We start from the raw sequence: 6869 nt of genomic DNA on the forward strand, positions 1-6869 counted from the left end.
TCCCCAGGATTCATGTGTAATCTGAATCAATATTCTCTTTCCGCATCATTTACAGACAAGCTTTGGAAAAAAGTCTAGGAACCAGGATGCCCCTTCAGGCTGCTCTTTCTGCCCCCGAGGTTCGAGCTGGAGACAGCAGGGGGCGCTGCAGTCCAAGTCTGCAGCTGGTGCGCAGGGACTCTGGGGACCTGGTTCTGCTGGACCGGAGGCCTCAGGCAGCCCCTCCAGGGATGTTTTCGCTTTTGTGATATGGAGAGAGCAGAACCTACAGAATGAGTGGGCTGAAATCTTCCTAAGATGTTTGTGTGTTTCCTAGCATCAGTGCTTGAGTGTTAATTCAATAACTGATGGTTGTACAACTCTGATATCATAAAAATCATCAAATGGTACAAAAGGGGCCTCTGAGATGGGCCCACCTGCGATTCCAAAAGAAGCAGCACAGCTCACCAGGTGCTCTGTCCAGAGCCCATTTTAAGGGGATCTTGGGGTGCTGAGTTCATCCTCACAACTGACACCAAGAGAAAAGGGATACTCACCTGGTCTGGCCCCAGTGAGGAGTCAGGGATGGGTGTATGAGGGCTTAAGGCATTGTGGCTCAAGGCCACCCCAGGTTTTTTCAGAGTTTTGGGGGCAAATTAAACACTTGCTTCAGCCGGAGATATAGCTCAATTGCACAGTGCCTGCCACTGCCAAGGTCAAAGTCCTAAATTCAATTCCCGGTACAAAAAAAACCCCACCTACATCAGTGCCTGAGAACATTCAAGAGCAAGGCACTCTCATTTTCTGTAAGGACACAGAAAGAAGGGGAGGGGGACCTACAGTGTCACTTAAAGAGTGAGTCCAGATGAAATGCAAAATTGGAATGCCCTGTATTTGTTACATAATTTGGTTTGTGTATGTGTAGTGGTAGGGATTGAATTCAGGACCTCCCACACTAAGCAAATCTTCTACCAATGAACTACATCCTCAGACCTCATTCATAATAGAATTTATTTTTAAAAATAATGAAAAATAATAATAATAGTATGAATTTATTAACAAAAACATTTCCGCCGAGAGTGGTGGCACACACCTGTAATCCCAGCAGTTGGGATGCTGAGGCAGGAGGATCGTTGCAAGTTCAAGAACAACCTGGGTTACAAAGTGAGCTCAAGGCCAGCCTGAACTGCATAGCGAGACCATCTCAAAAACAAAAAAAAAAAATTTCCATCAGAAATCAAGGTTAAATTAGGCACAATGGCACATAACTGTAATCCCAGCTACACGGGAGGCTGAGACAGGAAGATCAAAAATTCAAGCCTGGACAATATGGCAAGGCCCTGTCTCAACATTTAAAAGAAAGAGAAAAGGTAAAAAAGTAGAGATTAGATGTTTTTACTCATGAATTCTATCAAACATTCAAGGAATGACTGACAGTGATATTATACAAACTCAGCAAAAACGACATTTCCTCTCTTTTTTTTACAAACAACTGCTCAGTGATATTTCCATTTATTTCACTTTCAATAATAAATTTTTTCTCTTGCATGATTGAACACATATTTTTCTTTAAAACTGTCAGGATTAAAGAAACAATGGCAGGGGCTGGGGATTTAGCTCAGCAGCACAGCGCCTGCCTGGCAAGTGCGAGGTCGTAAGTTCGATTCCCGGTACCAGAAAATTAATTAATTAATTAATTAAAAAAAAAAACAATGGCTTATCTCTCTAATGAAATGACAAGGTGCTGAATCAAGGCCTCAACAAATCTTGCATCTTATTATTTTCACTGAATAAGGCCTTTTATTTTGATTATTTCTGGTGAGCAACAATTTTGTTTTTCCAGTGGTTTCCATTTGCCAAATGGTCGTGACAGATGTTTTAACACAGTGCCCACCACTTCCAGAGATTCCGCTAGATGGATCCTCTTTCCCAGTGCAACAGCTATGGCAACCTCCACTCAGAATTCATCCGTTGGGACTTCTCTATCGAGGCTGGCTGAGAAGTCCTGCTTTAGCTGCCAGGCTTCGTTCTGCTGAATATGGTATTCCTAAAATCTCATGGATATTCTTTGTGTCATTTTTAACTTTCTGTAAGCAATGTTCTGAACAGGTGATCTCTTCAGGCTTTACTTCTCTTGTTGTGAAGTCTTTAACACAGTCCAAAAAGCAGATTTCTGTAAGCTTATTGTAGGTTCCCAGGAACTCCCTAAACTGTTTTATCTGATCAGATTCTGATATCTGTGCAGGCATATTCTTTTGGTATATTTATGAGTTACCTTGTCTGACACATGCGTTTCCTGAGTTCTTCAGACGTAGTTCTCTAACTTCTGCTCAGCGCTTCCAGTGAGGCCTGATTTCTCATTCAATCACAGGCTTTCATGTCTGCACACAGCTGGGGGCTGCGATCACCAGCGTCTGGGACACCAGCGTCTGGGACACCGGCGGGTGTGCAAATAGTCAGGGTTAAGGCAGGTGCCTTTCCCAGAGGACTGCTCCTAACTCACTTTCTGAGGCCAGCATGAGCCCCGTACCCAGGTCAGACAAATACATTATGAAAAACTGGGCCAGTGAATCTAAATTCACATGGCATTCCTAAAGGCAGAGATATTAAAAGGCACTGGTGACGCATGCTTGTAATCCCAGACTTTGGGAGGCAGAGGCATCACCACGAATTTGGATGACATGGTAAGTTTAAGGCTAACCTGGACAGCATAAACAGATCCTGTTTCAAAAAAAGGCACTGGATACAGAACAACGGAGAAGGAATTGTACAGCCTGACCCGGAGGCTCACTGCAAAGCCATAGTCACCAAAATAATGGCAGCAGACAGGCCTGGAGGCAGATACAGCCTGGCGCAGACCCACACTTATACTGTCCTTGCTGTTTCTGGCGACTTCACTAAGGAGAGAAAAGGCAATCTTCCTGCACGTGGTCCTCGTGGCAACAGGGCCTTGACCCTTACTAGCACTGCACATGCTTTCCAGGCAGACAGGCAAATGGGCAGCCAGGTTCAGAAAAGCTGCTCAGTGTAGCGCACCATTAGGGAAGTGCAAATCAGCACAGTGAGACACCACCACACACTCTCAGGGTGACAAATAGCAAAGGAAAGTGCCAGGTATAGAAAGGCTGGAAACCTTGCACACTGTCATTGAGAATGTAAAGCCACATTGCTGCCAGAGAAAATAGGAAGAATGAACAAAAACTTAGAAGATTGAAAAGAGAACTCTGCTGAGTCAGAAGTGTCAGTGGGTGTCCCTGTGGTCATGGCCACCTAGGAGGCTGAGACTCCCTGAGCCCAGGACTTTGAGACCAGCCTGAAAAACACATAGAACCCTAAACAAACAAACATGGAAAGGAAATTCTGACACGCACTGCACCATGGATGCACCTTGAGGACACCATGGCAACTGAGAAGAGCTGATGAAGAAGTAGTGCATTAAGACTCCCTCACCTGAGGTCCCTAGAGTGGCGCAGCCCCACAGACTGAAAGTGGGGTGGGAGGTCAGGGCTCCAGAAGGGAGGCCAGAGCGTGTAGTGAATAGATCTGGAGCTTTCGATTTGTGAGGTGCGGGAGTTCCGTAGATGGGGCAGTGATGGTTGCACATGAATGTACTTAATTTAGCTGAGCTGCAGATGGAAAAATGGCTAAGATGATAAATTGTATTTTTTTTTTTTTTTTTTTTTTTTTTTTTGAGTTAGGGTCTCAACTCACGACCTTGCGCTTGCCAGGCAGGCACTTTGCCCCTGAGCTAAATCCCCAGCCCCGATAAATTGTATTTTAAACATATTTTACCACAATAAAAAATTTCTGGAAGTAGGCCATGGTGCTGCACTCCTGTTACTGTAACACTGAGGAAACCTGAGGCCAGAGGATTGCAAGTTCAAGTCCTACCTGAACAACTTAGAAAGGATGTCTCAAAATTAAACAATACAATGGGTTGGGGATGTAGCTCAGTGGTAGCGTGGTAGAGCACACCTGAGTTCAATCCCCACTATGGCAAGGAGAAAAAAATCTGGAAGAAAATGTCTACAGTGAAAAAAAAAAAAGGTTAAAAAACAAAACCAGCCAGGGATGTAGTGCAAAGTCCTGAGTTCAATTCTTGATACCAAAAAAAAAAGTGAGCCACAGTGGCACACCTATAATCTCAGCCACTTGGGAATCAGAGGCAGGAGGATCCCAAATTAGCAGCCAGCCTGGGCACCTTAGTGAGACCCTGTCTCAATAAAAATGAAACAAAACAAAAAAGGGCTGGGGATGTGGCTCAGTGTAAAGTGGAACCAAGCACCGATATGGCCTTGAGTTAGAACTCAGGGACCAGAAAAGGCAGGGGGTAATCCAAAAGAGAAAAATAAAATTCAAGATCATGTATAAAAAATTCTTTTTTTTTATTTGTCTTTTTGAGACAGGGTCTCGCTCTGCAGTTCAGGCTGACCTTGAGCTTACTTTGTAGCCCAGGCTGCTCTCAAACTCACAACAATCCTGCCTCAGGCTCCGAGTGCTGGGATTACAGGTGTGTGCCACCACACCCGGCTATGTATAGAAAATTCTAAGTCACTCACAAAATAATTGTTAGAGCTAATAAAAGAACTCAGCAAAGTTGCACAACATAAGATCAACACATGAAAAACATACTGAATTTATACAACAGTAATGAACAATTCTAAATTCCAGACAATTCTATTTAGCATCTAAAAAAATAAAATATTGGGGCTGGGGATTTAGCTCAGCAGCACAGCACCTGCCTGGCAAGTGCAAGTTCTTGAGTTCGATTCCAGGTACAGGAAAAAAAAAAAAAAAGAATAATATATTGAACAGCAAATTGAACCGAGGAGATGAAAGACTTCAACCCTGAAAACTACAAATTGTTTCTGAAGAGCCAGGGGAAATGGAACACAATCTTGTGTCCAAGAGGCGGAAGAAGATCGCAGGGGCTGTCCTAGTGTCTGGGTCCTAGGACAGGCACTGGGGATACCTGTAGAGCTCTGGTCGTTTACAGTTGGAGGGAGTTCAGGTATGAGTGATGGGGTCACTGTGGCGAACAAATGCTGGGCACCACATACACATGGGTCAGTTGATGCAGAGGACACTACGGGACACATCTCAGGCTATTTGTGACACACTCTGCTTGCCCGGGGGCTGGGCAGGACAGTTCCTCAGGAGCCAGCCCCCCAAGGAGGCACCAGCTGCAGGAAGACAGAAACGGTACTGGGCTGGGCTCACTAATGGGGAGGGGCTGCTAGACTTCCCAGGACTCACAGACTAGGGGAAGGACTGGCCCTGTGGGTGGGCTGAGCAGAGAGGGTAGGGAGCAGCCAGCAGAGGCCTGCAGGAGAGACCCCTCCCTACTTGTTGTTTGTTTTTATTTTTTGAGACAGGGTCTTACTTTGTAGTGCACGCTGGCCTTCAATTCAATATATAGTCTAGGCTGGCTTAGAGCTTGCAGTAATCCTCCTGCCTCAGCCTCCCAAGTCCTAAGATTACATGTGTGTGCCACCATGCCTGGCTGTCTCCCTCCCACCGCAGGATCTGTAGCCCCCAGCCAATGCCAGCAGAGGGTGTGGGGTGCACAGCAGGGCAGTTTTCCAGCTGGGGTGCCCTGCCCTCCTTCTCCCTGGGGCTCCAGGCTAATCTAGCTAGAGGCTGAGCAGCTTTTCCCAGAGTATCTTCTTACCCTCAGACAAACACTGCAGCCCCCCTTCACAGCACCCTACCCTGGGAGAATTCAGAGTGCAGCCCCTTGAGTGTTTGCCTTGTTCAGAACAGTTTAGTCTTTTGGGAAGTGTCCAGCTGGGGCCCTCAGCAAGTCCACACCTCAGAAGTTGTGTCATAATCCCATTATATAACGAGGGGGAGGGGCAGCAGGCCTTTCCTTGCCAGAGAACTCCTGGGACCCTGGAGCCCCAGGAGGTGGGACACCACTAGGCACGGAAGTCTTGCTGTGAGCAGTGCCTGGGGTGCAGGGTGCCACTGAGAGGGCTTTCCACAACTAGAAGACACAGGCAGGGGCGGGACAGCCCAAGAAAAGCCAGAGTCTCAAGCCAGTGCTGGACATAGCCCTGAGTCCCTGACACCCCTACAACTTACTCCCTCCCTGGGCTCCTGGGGCAGCCTAAGCCCCAGATCCCCTCCCTGAAGGAACCAGAGAGGCTCAGAAGGAGGAATCAGACCCGGGAGGGCGCACCCAGGCATCAGCCCTGGGCACAGTGGCCTTGTGGGGACCAGGTCACACAGGACTGTGCAGAGAGCTGGCAGGACCACCCAGATGCCCATCAGAAGACCAGGGCTAGAGTTGGGGATTTAGCTCAGCAGCACAGCGCCTGCCTGGCAAGCTCAATGTCATGAGTTCTATTCCCAGTATCAGGGAAAAAAAAAAAAAGCAGAAGACCAGGGCTAAATATCCAGAGGGGATAGAAGGTAGCCTTGCAGTGACCCTGGGCTCCCTGCAGTGCAGAGGCCAATCCCACTCAGACACAGTTACTCTGAAATGCAGCAGGTTTCGCCAGGCTCTGGCACCCCAGTGCGATCTACCTCAGCCAGGAGGCCAGAGCAGCCACCTCAGGGACCTCTTGGTAGCCCACACGCCTTCAAGGGACCTCCGACAGGACTCCAGGCCAGGACAGGGCTGTGACCAAGCCCGGCTATCAGCTGGGGCTGAGCATTAGAAGTGAAGCTGCTGACTTGTCCCCATGTGCCAGTGCGTGTGATTGTGAGTGCCCGTAGGTGAGTGTGTGCCTGTGTGTGCTATGCACCTGTGTGTGAGGGTATGCAGATGCACAAACATGCCCGTGTGTGTGCACATGTACGTATGTGTGTGGTGTGCCTTGTTCCTGTGTATACGTGCACCCCTTGTGTGTGCCGTGTGCCTGTGTCCAGGGCAGGCCCACATATGT

General features: G+C 47.7%; 1 pseudogene; it reads right to left on the reverse strand.

Annotated features, from left to right (window-relative positions):
• Positions 1 to 1961: 1961 nt before the first annotated feature.
• Positions 1962 to 2228, reverse strand: LOC102017897 (annotated as a pseudogene).
• Between the last annotated feature and the right edge of the window lie 4641 nt (positions 2229 to 6869).

This window comes from Chinchilla lanigera, unplaced genomic scaffold (assembly GCF_000276665.1).
Source record: "Chinchilla lanigera isolate Chin_1 unplaced genomic scaffold, ChiLan1.0 scaffold00105, whole genome shotgun sequence".
Lineage (NCBI taxonomy): Eukaryota > Metazoa > Chordata > Mammalia > Rodentia > Chinchillidae > Chinchilla > Chinchilla lanigera.